At 46.1% G+C, this 18,067-nt stretch overlaps 1 protein-coding gene across 3 annotated transcripts in view; it reads left to right on the top strand.

Annotated features, from left to right (window-relative positions):
• MCTP1 (multiple C2 and transmembrane domain containing 1) overlaps positions 1-18,067 on the top strand; it is a 2,372,456-nt gene that overhangs the window by 169,244 nt on the left and 2,185,145 nt on the right. The window lies entirely within an intron of this gene.

Raw genomic sequence — 18,067 nt, 5'->3', positions numbered from 1 at the left:
TATGCAGTACTATTCAATTGAATACATATTCAGTTATAAAATAAATGCATAGTATTATTTAAATGATTAAGCGAATATGTGCAATATTATTCAAACCACACAAATGCAGGTATATATGGAAACTACAATGTGTTGTTAATGGAAGGGAAACGTTAATATGCACACTCATGTAAATGTCAAGATTTACACAGTAAATGCACTTTCTGTAAATGTTCGAGTGCACTACATTATGTTAATAATGTTCAGTCACACAAATACATGAGGCTATTCGTAAACATATGTGTGGCCTAGTCAAACATTGAAGGGTGGGGCCAAAATGACGCTGCTCACTATCTACCTGTGACTAATGGCAAGGCTGTAGGATTTAAGTAGCTACAGTAGAATGGGATATGTTGGAGTTATTTTATGTGACCTTATTCTTTTTGGAAATAGGTATGAACCACAAATAGAAAATAAACAAGGTCCGTGTATTCAGTCTCTATATGTGGCCACCTTCTTGAATATTTTGCTTTCCATTACTTATTTTAGGACATTCTGGGTAACCTACTGGCTTATAAATAAGTTAGGAGGAAGAATCTTCTGCTTATTTTTCACGTAAATCAAGGCCCTTCTGAAAATTGGGTTCGAAAATTGTCCATAAATCCAGTCCTTTTAGGGAATGTTTATACTGGTAAATATATTCTCAAAGTGGATGAGGAAGTGAAAAAAGTGAAATGCACACTTGCACATTTTCAGTTTAACTACAGCAGGTGGTATCTGCATTTTTCCTGAAAGTAAGTGAGGAGTACGCCAGGAAATCTATGATATGCTTAGATTTCCAATCATATGCAGTGGTTTTTGTTAATCCCCAAGGATATGCAGAGCAGTGTAAACGATGAAATTACGTCTATAATGAATACAGTTAAATATGTTTTTTAAACTAGGCACGTCACCATTAAAAATGGTATGGGTAAGAATGAACAAACAACGGGGGATATTCTCAAGAACGTGTGATAACTACAGCAAAAGTAGCTTAACGCAATTTTTCACGTCGCAATCTATCGCGGGAAAATACCACCATGGTAACGTGGTATTCCCAAGCCGGCGGTACCATGCGATAGGCCTACGATAACGCGTCAAATATCCACGCTAAAATCAACACAACGCCGCAAGAATGCAAAACACCAATGCGAAAAAAGTGGCGATGCCCCAAATCGCGATACAAAAATCAGCGACAACCAGCCACAGGCCTGCAATCCCCGCGCGTCATGCGGGAAAATGCACTATAAAAGCAACAAAAAAAACACCAAATCAAACTGCGTAGCACCATGGATGCACCCGGACCGAGTGCAGAGGACAACCCGAAACCCACAAGCCCCATCGAGGACCAGCCAGGAACCCTGGGGTCAGGTAAGGGCAAGGAGAAGAGGAAGAGGAAGACGGGGTTCATGCCACAGGAAGACCGGATCATAGTCACGGAGGTGATAGAACACTACCAACAACTGTTATTCACCTCCATTGGCAACACAAACGGAAATATGGCAGTCCATCTTCACCAACGTGAATGCAGTCGAAGTATCGAAGAGGTCAATGGAGGAGGTCAAGAGGCGTTGGCATGAAGTGCACATCCAAACCAAGGATAAACTCGCTGCCAACAGGAAGGCAGCAAAGGCGACTGGAGGTAGGACTCCTGCGCCACAGGAGGAGCTGGATGAGCTGGAGGAAATGGTGGCCACAGTCATCAGTGTGGAGATGGTGGCAGGACTTGGGGGCCTGGACACAGCTTGATATGACCGGACCCACGAGCAACAGGGTGAGTAATGACCAGGGACAGGGAGGACGGAGGGAGAAGGGCACAATGGCACACATGCACAATAATGAGCAGCACACTGTACAGCCACAATGAGTGTGGAACCTGATACACACTTGGCACACTGCAGCACACATAGAAACACCAAGTTGGCCCCCGTCCACAATGTGCACAAATGGGCCCCCCTCCATATCACCAATTTCCCAACCTACCCATGCACATGTGCGGAATCCAGAAAAGCAACGGCTCTGTGAGCCACACAGACAATGCAAGTGACACTGCATGACAGATAGCATGGCTGCAGTCACAATACATGCCATGGTGCATGAGATGACTTTGAGGTGGCTGAGTGTGGACCACATCCGTAAAGGAGCAAGCCACGCTCTGACACATCCACGTGCACCTACAACCCATGACGTCAAAAACACATCTGCAGACAAACAATGCACAACAGTACAAAAACCGTCCAAGACCACAAATGACCCAAGACGCAGACATCCCAGCACCCGGAAAGCACACAAGTCAAAGGCACACTGACTCAAAGGGATAAGGGGCTGTAAAATCAGAGCTGTAGGGGACACTCGCCAACAACGCAGAACACACACATAGCAAGCACAGTACACTCACATTGACGACAATATCGTACAAAGTGCAACCCTTACACCACAGGACAGAGGACACAACTGGTGCCGCCCGTGCATAATAACCGTCTAATCACACCTGGCATTCCATGACAATGTGAGATGATAATGTACGAGTAAAACCTCACATCCGTCATGTAGTCGAAATGTCCACTGTCTCCCATCAAATAGCCAGCTTCACCAAAACAACCAAAATGTACACTGTCATGCAGTCCGAATGTAAACATCTACAATGCGTGAACATACATGGAACACACTGTTAACCTGCATCTACCCGTTACATTGCAGAGGGACAATCAACATCTTGTGCAGAGCACACCACACATCTCTACAGTGGTAGAGATGTGTGGTACTGCACATTTGCCCAGACACCCTCCAACGGCTCGTGGACAGCATCTGCACACCACCCCCAAGAGCAGGGCAGCCCAGCTGCATCGCTGTGACACCACACCCTGCACAGACCACACAGCAGGAAGCACACCCCACCACGGCTGGCTCAAAGGACCCCCACGACCAACACATGGAATTCCAACGCCGTGTGTTAGGGTGCCAGGAGAAGATGGCTGATCAGCTGCGGGTGGGGTTCGACCTCATGACAGCCAAACTCGATGCCATACGTGGGTGCCTGAGTCCCATCAGGGACCACTTACAGTCCCTAACGGACACCCACTGTCTGCACCATGCTTACCAACATTCCTTAGCTGACCTCGCCGAGGCCTTTACTCGGATACAAGAACTGTCTAGTCAGACAGGCTCCAGCGATGACAGCACAGAGTTGGCACAGATGCGGAGGACAATGGAGACCATGGAGCTGATGCAGCCTGGAAGTAGGGCTGCCATGGCTGAACACCAGCGAGATGTAGCTGGACTCTTCCATGCCTCGCAGATCCTCATCTTACCATTGCTGCCACAGAGCCTGTCACAGATAACTGCTGTTGGAACTTCTACACACACATCTCCACCATCTGATGTGTCATTGGCACACAGTGATGCAGCCCTACCACCTCCGCTCCCTAATGTGTCAGTGGCACACGGTGTTGCAGCCATAACACCACCACACACACCTGACACACCGGACACAGAAGACGTCTCAGAGGAGTAAGATGTGGAGGGTAATGACTGTGTGAGGAAGGAGGCAGAAGCACCTGCAGCCGCCACATGGCCTGTCCCTGCCTGGTTCAGCCCTATGCATCATGCCCTGGAACAACACCTCCCACTGTCCCCCGGAACACTCTGCGACATTCACCTGGACCCCGACATGGACTGCCATATCTGCTCTTGTACCAATGACACAGCAATCCGACTGAGGACTGAACTCTTCCTCGCCAAATTAACTTTGCATTCCCCCAAGGACTTTGGTTGGCCCACCACTGGGCAACCACGTAATGTGGGCTTGAACTGGCCATGTACCCCTCCAGCTCTGACACTCCCCAGGAAGTGAATAAAACATTCCAAATCACACAGATGTGGCATGTCTATGTTCACTCACGTGTACGGGAATGGATGAATGTAGGGACATTGATTGCACAAAAAAGGTACACCCTGGTAAATGTCATCAATGCGCATGTTTGACTCAGACCCACATGGACCTTTAGATGAATGTGAAGGTGTGAACCAGCTGTGGCCTCATTGCATATGAACAACAATCTCGCATCCCCCAGCATAGCCCCACGTCCATGTATTAAATGGGGCTGTGTGTGTAAATGTCAGAATCGGTAGCCCGCCTGAAGTAGTTTCCCCCATCGCATGTGGCTATAGAACATCTCTTCGCATGACCTACTCACACACATCAGTGTGGACACAGTCTGTCATAATGGATCATATTGATCCACATGGCAAGAAGTTGGACACCATACTCACATTGCTGAAGACACATAAGAGCACAGGTCTACCAGCAACTATCCCAAACACAATGTCTGGCTCACAGAGGTGGAGCTGCCAATAGGGATTCACCACCAATGTACCAGCAGCAGTCTGTCCCTCCCTGTGTACAGACAATGCTCATTGAGGCACACGATTTGTCACACTAATCAACACTCATCAAAGTTGTACACTGTTGCAGTTGCGAAGACTTTATTAGCATGTGCGTGTTAGTACGGGCAAGTAATGGGCCACAAGAGGCCGAAAAATGCTTAAGACACTTCCAGGCAGAATTGGAAACGTGTCGAGGTGCAAGAATTGGGTATGCAAAAATTAACACATATCCTTACGTTTGGCAACGGTCTCCGCCCATCTTGCCTTGCTGGTCGAGTCATGTGGTGTGAGGCATCTGCTCATAGCCCCGTGTCAGGGGACACTACTCACAGCCCACGGGATCTGCATGGAGCTGTACCACCTGACTGCGCCGACTGTGTGCTATGCTGACAGTGAGCAGGTGACAGGGACCAACAACGTCACATGTCGTGCTACATTGCCATGTGTGTAGTCTCTCTCCAGCAGTATGTCAGCTTTAGGAGATTTGCCAAACGACGCTGTGCAGTTCTGCCCATGGGGCTGCATCACCCTTCACAGGTGTGTGACAACACGCGTAGGTGCACGCACATGCATTCTGAGTCCTGATGAATGCAGACATATCCACTGTTGTTCTGGCTTATGGGACCATTCCTCCTCGATGCAACACGGTGTTGTGACCTGTGCTCTGGGTGTCAATCAGTTGTGGCTGCAGGAAGATAGTTACTCGTCCATGAATGCGAGAGCTGCTTCATCGGTAATCAGTTCCAGAAGTACGTCGTTCTCGAATTCAAGGAACACGATGGAGAGTCAATCCAATAACTGGTCCGGACAGATGTGCTCTGACCACGCAGTTTCACCGATCCGCAACACAGCCCAATAGGGGAGCGCCTCGGTGTGGTCACTGCATACGATGACTTGTGCAATCTCCCATCCACTACTGCCAGCACATACGCCACAGATCAGGGCATCCCATGCACGCCTATCCCGGTTGCACTCCTGTTCGTGGGCCAACAGGGGGCGCACACACAAGTCATAATCCAGTTCGGCTACCGTTGTGTTGAATAGGCAGACCTCCATGGGCCACTCGAATGTGCATGATCGACAGTTGAACCAGGGCTGGACGCATGTGACATACGCAAGCCGGAAACTCAGACGGTAACTGATTCGCAAAACTGCAATTGGCAGAGCTCCCAACAGATGCAGCATTCGTGCACGGTACAGTTCCACGTGACAGGGGTTGTGCATGTGCCCGGGATTGCCTGCCATTGCATTTGTTGGTCTCGTACCACCGGCACTCCTCAGACCGGCGTCAGTTCAGTGGACGATATGCCACAGCTCGGAGAAATGAGTCGTATGTGTGTGCAACGTTTGGACGTATGGGTTGTTTTTTGGCAATGTGTTGGGGGCATGCCATGCAGGTGTACCTCGAGCAGGGACAAGTGTGTGTGGCGTGTGGACACGTTGCTCATTCATTAGCACAGTTCGTGGTGTGGGAGTCGTAGGAGTCTGGTATAATATCTCACTTAGGGGGTGCCGGGCGGAATGGAGACCAAGGTCGGAGGTTCGGATGTCCTTCCGCCTTGTGTATTGAGACAAAGAAGCTTTCATGCCTAATTATTGTCTGACTAATGCTTGCATTTCTGAAATGTGATGTGGCCTTCGTGCTGAAATCGTTGCCAGGCCTTAAATTTAGGGTGCACCAATTGCAAAACACACGCAGCAGTTGGCATGTATGGGCCAAGGGCCTGATTGTCCTTGCGCTCCTTGTTCTGTCCCTCTCTCTCTCTCTCTCTCTCTCTCTCTCTCTTTCTCTCTCTCTCTCTCTCTGTCCTTTGATGAGTGCCTGACACACCTTCTTATCTTGGATGTTGCCTTACAGGCTGTCACTTACAGATTGTCCAGGGATTACCCACCATGACTCTTCCAAATAGTTGTTTGGAGAGAAATTTGATTGTGATATTTTGTTCGGACTTTCAATGGTGGGGGTGCCCGGGGTGGGCCCCCAGGATGGGGGGGCCGGGGATGGGTGGCGGTGGGTGTTGTGGCCCTGTTGGGGCTCCGAGCTGCATGATCGTTGGCTCCATGGCATCTGTTGTTCTTCAGGTGTGGCTCCGCGCTGTGCTCCCTTGTCTGCTGCTGGTTGTCATCCGACTTTACACCAGGTCAGAGCAGGTGTCAATTTCCTGCTGCTAACGCGCCTTATCGCATGTTTTGTGTTCTTATCGCAGATCTGGCTGGTCGTTGAGAATGTTGTGGAGTGGTGTTGTCGTGGCTTTTTGCTCGGGAACGCCTACTCTGTATCTCAGTAGCGATAGTTGCCGGGGTCATCCGTTGCGATGTTTTTTGAGGATGGTTTCACCGGAAAACTGGTGATATCGGCTGTTAGCACCCGCTTGTGAATGGGGCAATACATTTATCGTGACTTTGGCTGCGCTAAAGTACCAATAACTCGGCGATAGATCATTGAGAATATGCCCCAACATGTAGCATTTCATCCTGCAGATCTCAACCCACGTATTTCATTTTGTGATTACTCGTGGGGCAGAATAGTTGATGATAGTAACCGAATCCTTAAATTAAATGATCGTGGCTACCCATGCTCTCTGGTAATGCTTGACTATTCAAGTGGGAGAGAAGAACAGAAAGGCAGTGGCTTTGTAGACATTTGTAATATTTGTATGTTGAGACATGTCAGGTTGCCTCTACCTGCCAATAACTGCAAAGGACTTGCTCACTGTAAAGTACAAGCCAGTAACTGCCTCAGGATACATCCCCTAAAGCATCAATGCCTACTTTGGTTTGAGTTCAGACTGTAATGCTACTCCTGTTCCATGAAAGAAAGATCTCTAATGTTTATAAATAATTGGACATAGTGAGAAAATGCGACAAATACTTACAGAGCTTTTGCATTACCATCTCAACTCTTTTCACGTACAATTGTTTAATTTAGGTGATTAACCTCCTATCCAAGCACCTCATAAGCCTGCATAAAACAAACTTGTTAAAGTTTAGTTCCGCCTTCCCATATAATGCCCCTCTTCTGATCTACGCAGATAAATGGGAGCAAAGCCTACCACATTGTCTGTTTCTTTTGCCTGCTTCCTGCAGATAGACATGATGTGAGCCTGATGGCTTCACACTTGAAGATCCAGCCTGTCTATGCTCTATGTTCTAAGTTTCAGGCATATTCTGGAGTTGTTGGTCTCTATGAAGTGGGTTTCAGGCATTCCTTTCCAACTCTTTGGTGCATAAGGTGGTTGGTTTTGTGCACGTCTGTGGGATAGGTTAGGGTCCTATAATATTTAACTTTACGCGAGGCATCGCACTCTGTTTTGATGAGGATCGGGAGCTTAAGAAAAGGGGTGATTCTAGTTTCTGTACCTTGGGCTAAGACAAGGCTTTGATTCATTTCCTCCTTCAAGTGTTAGCTGATTCAGGTGGACACTTAAGATCAATGGCTGCCAATCTTGAGCGAGCCTCAGGGCCTTTCCTCTTTCCAACAGCAGGGCCCAGAGTGCACATCTGTAGTGTTGTCTCAAGTGAGGGAATGACAGTGGCAGGGCCTCGCAACAGAGCTTGGAAGCGTCAGCACAGTGCACTGGCACAATGTGGTGAGACAGGAGGATCTTATGTCTGCGGAAAGATGTGAGAGGGCGTTTTGGAATTTGCCTGTAGAGCATTTCAGAGAGATTGTAAAAAAATAATAAATAATAGGTATTTCTTTATATTCTCTCGCAAGCATTAAGGGACAAGTTAATAAGAGACATTTTCTGATTTTATAAGTTAATATGTTTATATTCTTAAGGCTTCAAAAAAGACTCTGATGCATGTAGCATTAGGGTACTTTCAAAGGGTATATACGTGAATTGTATTTTCACTGTTGCTTATTTTGTGATTTATCATGGACCACAGGAAGCACTCTTCCAACAAGTGTCCTTTTTTTAAACATATGGGTAACAATGTAGGCAGAGCAAGGCATAGGGAGGAAGATTATATGTCTACTCCTCGTTCTCCACCTGCTCCTGTCCTTTCTGAGGTGCAGATATAGTATTTCATATCTTCTTTATCAGAGGCTTTCAAGAAACCAGGAGACACTGCATCCAACTCCCTCTTGGCCTTCTTTACATGCACTCTCTGTTTCATTTGTTTTATCGGAGGATGTTTCTGTGTCAGATTAAGTAGGTTTAAGTTATAGATCTTACTATCAGAGCCACTTGCCATGCAGTGTATGACTGATTGATAAGATTTCCAATCCCAGCAGCAGGTATTCACTAATATTTGGACTGCTTCCTGCAGATCTCTTCTCAAGGCAGAGTTTCTATCGAACATCACATGCAACATTCTAAAAGCCTTGTCTTTTTCTACAGTCTCCAATGTAATGGCCCAACGTCACAGTTATCTTATAGGCTAGAGAGTGGAAAGTGCTAAAAAATCTGGGTTTCACATGCCTTTTCTGGTAACCATCTCTTTGGGCACTGGCTTGAAGCTTGAGTAATAGGTTTGTCGAGCTTTTAAGAACCAAAAGCAGGATTAGTAATTCAAAACTCAGGTAAAGGTTTCAGACCCTTCTCATCAACCATGCAAGAAGCGTCACCAGAAGAAACCCCTCTGACGTGACATTTTCTTCCTGAGGTCAGAACACTTCTTCTCCGCCTCCTACTCCTAGATCTAAGAAGCATTGCTGACTGTGCCAACATTCCACTAAGAAATTGCTTTTTTTTCCTACCATGTTTTGGAGGGAAATGTGATGGCTTGAGTATTAGAAATAATGAGCCAATGCTATTCTCTGGAATTTCTTGGGGCTCAGGCCCAATGTATATGAATTACATTTAGGATACATTCAGACACAGAGCACCGGCACAGGAAATTTGAGGCTTGCTAGTAAAGATGTCAATTTGTCATGTTCCAAAGTCACAGAAGGGAAAGGTTTTTTACTTCAGTGTCTTCTAGGTTCAATAGCTGTCAGGAGACCTCAAATTAATAATAAACCTGAAGAAACAGTATTGGACTTATTTTCTCAGCCCAATATTCCCACTTCATCAGAAGTTTCTAAGATTTTGTGTGGAGGGTTACCAATGGCAGTTTCAAGGACTTTCCTTTGGGCTAATGTCATTACCAAGGCTCTTGACAAAGGTTCAAGCACCTTTGGTTGCCTTTGGCTGCCTTTCTGCACAACAAAGTGATATGCGTTTGTTCATCCCTACTTGTATGACTGGGTAATATATTCTTCTTCTATAGGCAGAGCTCAGGAGCACATAAATATGATCTGATATGTCAAATATTACTACAACATGAATTCCTATTCAACCACAAGATATCCCAGCGTGTGCTTGCTCTGTATCTGGACTTCATCAGGACCCAATTTCAGACTCATCTGTGTGTGGGAATCTGCAAAATGTCTTTGTCTTATTGCGTGTCTTTTAGGTATTGTGTGTCTTTGTGCAGACATGGGTTCATCTTCAAATTAGTCAGTTTGGTCAACACCTTTGACACTGGAGGCGGATCTTCTCAAAAACTGAACTTCTAGAAACCTGTATTAATCAGTATTTGAGGGAATTAGAGTGGTGGATGATTCTTCCAAATCTCATAAGGAGATCACTCTGTCTCTACCCTCTCCACTAATTTTGACCAAGAATGTAAGCAAGATGAGTTGGGGGAATGATTTACAACACCAGAAAATTAATGGAAAAGGATTTGATGGGTAGAAGCCATATTCCTCAAACTGGAACAAGATGAGGGCAGGGTATTGTACACGTCAATCAATCAATCAAATCATCTTTATTCGATTCAAATGGAGAATCATAAAAGTATACATTACAATACGAAAAAGAATTGATCAGGATTTAAAAATGGGTGCAATAAAAACAAACACAGTTTAAAATACGTCAGTTAATATCTTCCTTCTCGTAATAACAGCCCTCAAGATTCTTGCCAATGCCACACATGTAAGCAAATTTGGAAGCAGTTGTAAAAATAAATAAGCCGGTCTACATTGTCTACAATTTAGTGATTTCAGTAAAGGCTTAATAAAAAATGATCCTTAAATCAGTATACAATGTACAGAAAAACAGTACATGGATGGTCGATTGACTAGATGTCTTATCACAGGGACAACATATTAATTGATGGGACCAGTTATTAGTATTAGGTAAACTAGTCAGACGGTGAAAGATATCTAACCTGAAGCGTGTCAGAACAAACCTGTGTTGGGCATTTAAAATGAGACGGAGGTCCTCATCCTCTGATCCATCCCCTCGGCCTTTGACGACTCCTGGTGGCCGACCACAATAGGAACAGCTCCAAGACCCACCGACCACGCACACAACCTAGGAGTCATCCTCGATTCCACACTCTCCATGACGAAGCAGGTCAACGCAGTCTCTTCCTCCTGCTTCAACACCCTCCGCATGCTCCGAAGGATCTACAAGTGAATCCCCACCGAAACGAGAAGGACAGTCACCCAGGCCCTCGTCAGCAGCAGACTGGACTACGGAAACACCCTCTACACAGGAGCCTCGGCCAAACTCCTGAAACGGCTCTAGCGCATCCAGAACGCCTCCGCATGCCTCCGCACGCCTGATCCTCGACATCCCTCGCCGCAGCCACATCACACCCCACCTGAGAGACCTGCACTGGCTCCCCATCAACAAGAGGATAACCTTGAAGCTCCTCACCCACACACACAAGGCACTCCACAACACCGGACCAGCGTACCTCAACACCCCCACCTCCAGCTCCGCTCCGCCGACCGCGCCCTCGCCACCGTCCCCCGCATCCGAAGACTGACAGCCGGCGGCAGATCATTCTCCCACCTCCCCACCAAGACAAGGAACACCCTCCTCATCCACCTACGGCAGACCCAAGACCTGCTGACCTTCAGAAAACTCCTCAAGACCTGGCTTTTCGAACAGTAGCAGCACTCCCCACCCCTTAGCGCCTTGACACCCTCACGGGTAAGTAGTGCGCTTTACAAATGCCATGATTGATTGATTGATTAAATACGGTTGCATCGTGAAACTTGTCAAAACTATTTGGTTATGCATACAGTGGGCTTGACGAGTTCCAACGTTAATCTTCTTTCCTCTAGGGAATTTAAACATTCTCTCTTTAATGATTTCCTCGAGGTATGCATCAAGGTTTCAGGATTATCATAATATTCAGGGTGGCAAATATCAGACATAAAATTCTTAATACATTTTAGCCATGACATTTTCAAAGCATACTCAGACCCACAACAGTCCTGTGCAATCGCGCGATTAAAACCCATACGGTCCAATGACCATAGTTTATGCCAGAGAAGGAATAGCTGCACCCTTATCAGACCTTCAATATAAGTTGCACCCAATTCCATGTGACACAAAAAGTTGGAACAACTAGTTAGGAGCCCAAGGAGATTTTTAAAAAACCCATTTTCTAGCAGCTGTTATTAAGCCACATTCACATGCCCTCACAGCTCGGAAACGTACATCGCAATTGACTGACATTTAGCATTATAAATGATCTAAAAACTGCATCCTTCTCGATTTTACAGCATTTTTCCAATTGCCATCACTATCAAATAAAAGTACGAAAAGGTAGGCGTTTGAGGTAAAATCGCATTTCCTATTAAAATATTGCACCCCTTAGATGACTTTCGGCCAGCTTTCATAACATAAGTTTTGCTTATATTAATTAATAACCCCCAGTTCTCCATAAAATGTACAAATGTATCTAAAAGGTGCTGCAGAGCCATGGGGGTGCGGGCCATAAGCACTGCGTCGTCAGCATATAGCAATGCTGGTACGGGCCGATGGCGAATTTGGGGCAGGTCGATACAAGAGTCCGCATGAGCGCTGCCCAAGCTGTTAATATATAAATTAAATAAAAACGAGGCCAGTACGCACCCCTGACGGACTCCCTTTTTGATGTCAACCGAGCATGGACATTCACATGTCGTACCAAAGCGGATCTTTCAAAAGCTCGCTGAGTACAAGTATCAAAGGAAATTGACAATGGTGCAATCGACACCCATTGAAGTCATGATAGACCAAAGTTCATCATGAACAACACAGTCAAATGCAGAGTTAAAGTCGACAAACACCAAAAACAGATTGCCCCCTTTTACATGTGTATACTTGCTCATCAATAAATTCAGGTTGATTGCCTGCTCAGTGGTCCCAATTCCCTGGCAAAAGCCATATTGAAAGTCGGACATGATGTTGTTGCGATCTGCCCACTCTTGTAATCTGCCCAACACAATGCGACTCACCACCTTAACTAGAGAATCCAGCAAAGGGATGGGTCTGTAGTGTGCGGGGCAGTTACGATCTCCCTTTTTCAATATTCGCACAATATGGGATTCGGACCAGGAACTTGGAAATCCATTGTTCCGGCAAGACTTAATAACCAAAGTCAAGAGAGGGACCCAAAGATCATTATTATTCTTGAGTATTATTCTTGAAAATATCAATCGGGATCCCATCCGGGCCTAGTACTTTTCCTCCCTTGCTTGATCCAAGTTCCTGATTCACCTCCTCCAGTGTAAAGATAAAATCAAAGTATTTCGGCAAAAAAATAGACCCAGAGGGTACATCTCCCACCACAGATGCTGAGCTATTTTGACCGTTTTCAGTTGAACCCATATATAATTTGACAAGGTGAGCTACCCACTCTTCTTCTGTAATGGCGACCTCAATTCTGGGCTTATCATCATCGCTAAAGATGTGAATGCCATCGAGTCTTTATTAAGGCTCGCCTCATGCAGGTTATCCCATGCCCCCTCTTTGAGGCCTTTTTTGCATTTTTTTCACCATAAACCAGCGCAGGGTAGCCATTCAAATGGGAGAGTACTATATTCTCCACAGCTAAGGTATGATGCCCTACACCTTGCTTGATTAGAGAGCTAGTGTCCAGTGTTAGACTCTGGGGGTAATGGTCACTCATTTCAAAATTATGTAATAAGAAGTTGAAGACTAAGGCAGAATAGCGTTTAGGGAATAGAAGGAAATCGATAACACTCTTTTCCCTGCTGCCATCAAATGTACAGGGTACTGCAACTGGGCTGCCTCCAAATGCATTGCTAAAGCCTAGATCATATTTAAAAAGCAGCTCATTAAGTTTCTGCCCATACCCTGAATGGGAAAAGTGAGTGACATCGTCCCCTGTAGGGGAAATCATGCCACAGACTTTATTAGCTAGCAGTTGGCGAGGTTGGATATTAAAATCACCCCCCCAAAGCAAAATGTTATTGTTTGATCCCTTATCCAATATTGTTTCCATCTCCACATCAAGATGACATATTATTTTCAGTTTGTCTAAATTACAAGCATTATTATAAAGGTTGACTAAAATCAAAGAAAAAGAGTCTGAAAGCTCATCCTGATTAATTTAATCAAATGGATTAGAGGAATTTGCAGTTACATTAATGCAGACGCCACCCTTTGGTCTACCGTGTCTAGATGGAATGGCTGGAGAATGGAAGGACTTAAGGCCATTAAAGTGTATAGGTTCGATGGCCCATGTTTCTTGTAGCATCATGATGTTAAAGCCTGCCGCAAACTCTAACCATTCTGGGATATTTTGCTTGCTACGAAGCCCCGCTAAGTTCCAGCATAAAACTGCAATATTACTCCCAGAAATAGTGGTAAAGTCCTTATTATTCTTATTTCTCGAGGGAGTCTGCACCATAGATGTTAGAGGATTTAATACTTCCTCATCTATCAAATGGTGTCTGTCATTTACAGTTGGAGTATTAGTGATATATTTGTCTTATTTCCTATTACAACTAGCCCCACCACTTCAGATGATGTAGCTAAATCTTCTGCTATATCCTGATAGTTCTCAAGGGTCGAGGTTAGGGTTACCGGGGCAAATGTATCGTGATTAGCCCGAATTGATGCATTGACCCCCAGTTAACCCACCCCAGTGAGATCTGAAAGACAATCAAACCTATTGGATAGAGTGATAGAGTAGATGAGCTTGCTCTACATTGCAGATAGACGGTTGGGATAGAGGTTGTGAGGAAGAGAAGGACTGTGTAGATTCATGCGGATGGTTCAAGGTCCGTAAGGGTGGTTGGTAAAAGAAACCCAATGGTAAAACTGATATTTGATTTGGGTTAAAAGATTCTGAACCAAGCTTGCAATTAGATTTTTTACTAGTGATGGAGATTTAAAGGAAAGCACCACCCAATCACCCTTCAGTACTTTATGTCCTCTACCAACCCACCCAATAAGCCTTGCCATCTTAAAGTCTGCAAAAAGTGCCCCCATACCAACTTTAGTGCTTAGCCAATTGAGTGTTTATTTCTTAGCGAGTCCCAGGGTTCTTTGGCAGATACACCTATAGTCAGGACATTTGCTAGAATAACCACGTAGGGAGTCGCTTCTGGTGGGAGATCTAATCTATCATTATTAACTCTGAATGGGGAAACACCAGCACTCATACTCTGCTTGGAAGGGCCCTTGTTCTCAGATGGCCTATTTTCTGTTATTATTGCTGTTTGGGGCAGAGTCTTTGAATTTGACAGAGAGCAGGCAAGTGCTTTAGATCCCCCTGAGAGTGGTTGACCTAGTGTACATTTGTTAGCTCCCAAGTGACGAAAGTTTTGGCGATTGCTAGTATGTTCAACTGAACCACCCAAATTAGTTATACACAGACGTTCTACACAAGTAAACACGTTACATTCAATGGCCGTGAGTCTATACATGATGGAACAGAAAGTAGTATTTCCAAGTTCAGTTAAGGATTGGAGAGAAGCAGTCACTGAAGTATAGTTCACGGGAGCCGCTGGCAAAACAATGTCCCCTGCACGTTCGGGCTTAGTAGTATCAACCCGTCTCCGTACTGCGACCTTATTTTTAGTCTTATTTGATCCTTCAGATAAGGTTGGATTATCCTCCGTAATACATTTCTTCAAGGTTTTAGGGCATTTAAGGAGCGGGTGGAAGTCTGGGGGAATAAGGAACTCGTCTTTATTCAATACAGCCAGACCACCTTCATTTAAATTAGCTGATTGTCCCGCCCAGTGCTCCGCAGTTGATTGGGCTGGGCACAGGCCTGATGGTCCAGAGCCATCCGAAGTGCTCACTGTTAAGGTTAATGATTCCTCCACACTTAAAATCTGCTTCTCAATGGCCCCCATAGCCCCTGTGATGTAGTTCATGATTGACTGTCGTGATTTTGAACGGGGGGATTTTTTAGTGCAGAACTAGGATGCTTCCTTTTCCCCATAGTTAATGGAACGATGCATCCCCTGCAAACAAATTCTAATAGTTATCAGGTTATCACAGGACTTACAGTATCGTGTCATCCAACGAATTATGTCTTGGCCACCAGGAATCCGCTGCCAAGAGGGAGGGCCCTGCCATGCCTCCTCCTGATGCTGACAGGCACAGACGGGCCGGCTATTGGCCCAGACTTTGCCTGGGCACATCCGAGCTGCGGGAGCCCTGGCTGCTCTTATGCGCCTCTGGGCGTGGTGACCTGACTTGGGCGCCTCCTGGCGCTAAGGACAATGGGGATTGAAGTCCCCCAACTTGGCTGAAGTTCCATATGTCTGCTGCCCCCGGACAAGCTTCCTCCCAAACTACCCCTTTACATCCAATAAGTTATACACCCTAGAAATTGCCCCCAGAACATGTCAGTCATGAGGGTCAAGGCCAACACCTTTCCATGTTCTCTAGAGCATATCCCTGATAAAGATCAAATAACCTCTGACACTAGCCCACCTGTCCTCAGCGTCAAAGTAGGGGTCGGGCTCCTAGATTCCCTAACCCAATCCTCCCAAAACTTGGATCCAACTTGTCGGGACATATCTCCACCAAAAACCCACCCTTGAATGCAGTACCTTTCCGCTGTCCAGTATAAGGTACTCTAGACTGTCCCTGTTCAATCAGCTGCAAACTAAACTGTACAACATATTCAGTCCTCCATCTGGCCCTTTATCTCCTTTGCTCCCTGCCAACCAGGACCTCCCCTTAAGCCTCTGTCCCATGGCCATCCTATATAACCTCGCCAACAGTGAACAGGAGAAAGCATTTACGATGTTCTCGTCCTACTAAGGCGCATGACACGCTGTTAACATGCCCTAAAATTCCAAAATGTTCACACCAGAATCGCGACAGTTTCAGCCCCTGCACATATGTTATATACTGTTGATTCCTGACTAACCACTGCTATGTTATTAATGTGAAATACAATTTTCTTGCAACATTTAGCCGATCCAGCACTTTGCCCCTTTTTAACACTACCTCATGTGTAAGCGGCATGGCGACCCGCCCACCGCAATTTCATCCATGTGAAATAGAACTTTGGTGTGAAATGTAGAATGTCTCAAAAAGTTCACCCCTCATTGCTAGAGGCTTGTGTTTAGCCAGCATTGTGTCCCATATCCTTGCCTTGTTAGCTTTCCTTCCAACGGTAACTGAGCTTCCCTGCCACATATTCAAACGCCATGCCTGGGAATGACAGCCTCGTACAGGGACCAACTGTCTTCCCTTTTGGCAAAGGGGCACATAGGTCAACCCGGAGCTGCCCAAAAACTGTCTAGCACCCTTTGGCAGTCCCTTTAAATGGGCTTGTTAGATTTATCCCCTCAGTAACAAGGCCTCCATGGCCACATAACCAATCACAATGCCCAGAAATGGCAGCACCATACTGGGTCCAGGTGCCTTCTTTGTTGCCACAGGTACCCTCCGTTTGACTTTGAGCTCCCAGAACTGTCCAGCCTCCTGTGGCAGTCCGCAGAACCGGGCTTGACTGCTCTAATCATTATCCGTAAACCGGACCTTCATGGTCTCAGAATCAATGTCAAGCCCCAGGAATGACAGTGTGGTGCTGGCCAAGCTGCCTTCCATGCTGTGAGCTGTACCCCATGTTCGCCCATGAGCTCCCAGAACTGTTCAGCATCCTCTGGCAGTCCGCATAACGGGCTTGTCAGTAAACCGTGCCTCCATGGCCACAGGATCAATGTTGGGGCTCAAGGGTGCCAGTGCCGTACTGGGCAAAATGTCATCTATGCTGAAGGTACCCCAAGATCAACCCCAAATTCCTCGAAAATGCCCAGCAACCTCTGGCAGCCTTCGGAAATATGCATGTTTGCTCTGTCACCATTGGTAACCAGGCCACAATGCCACAGAATTATTAGCACTGCCCTGGAATGACATCCCCCATCCAGGGTCCAGCTATCTGCCCAAGGTACACAAATCACCCATGATCCCCATTCGTGTTTGCTTTATCACTATGGTAACTAGGCCTGAATGGCCCCAGCGTCAAGTCTCAATGTCCTAGAATGACAGCCCCCTACCGGGTCCAGCTGTCTGCTCAGATACCAAAGGTTTACCCAAAACCCCCTTGAGTGCCCTAAACTATGCAGCCTCCTCTTACATTCTGCGGAAACTGGTTGTCTCACAACAAAAAATCCCCCAAGTTAGTGTGTCAACTCCAAATACCCTGTTCTCCGTGACACACTGAAGAATAAGCAAAGAAGGCCTCTTCCTGCAGTACAATGCTGTTGAGTGAGCTACCCCCTGCTCAATACCGTTGAAGGGGAAACCCGTGCTAACCTTTTCCTTTCATGTGAAACCCCATGTCTATCTTTGAGCAGTTTCTCTTAACCAAATGGTCTGCTGCACTAACTGCTTAGATGTAAGCCAACCATCTCCTTACTCTCGTACCTCTGTACCCTAGCCGGAAACCATGTGTA

Source organism: Triturus cristatus, chromosome 2_1, assembly GCF_964204655.1.
Source record: "Triturus cristatus chromosome 2_1, aTriCri1.1, whole genome shotgun sequence".
NCBI lineage: Eukaryota > Metazoa > Chordata > Amphibia > Caudata > Salamandridae > Triturus > Triturus cristatus.
This window is presented reverse-complemented; position numbering and strand designations above follow the sequence as displayed.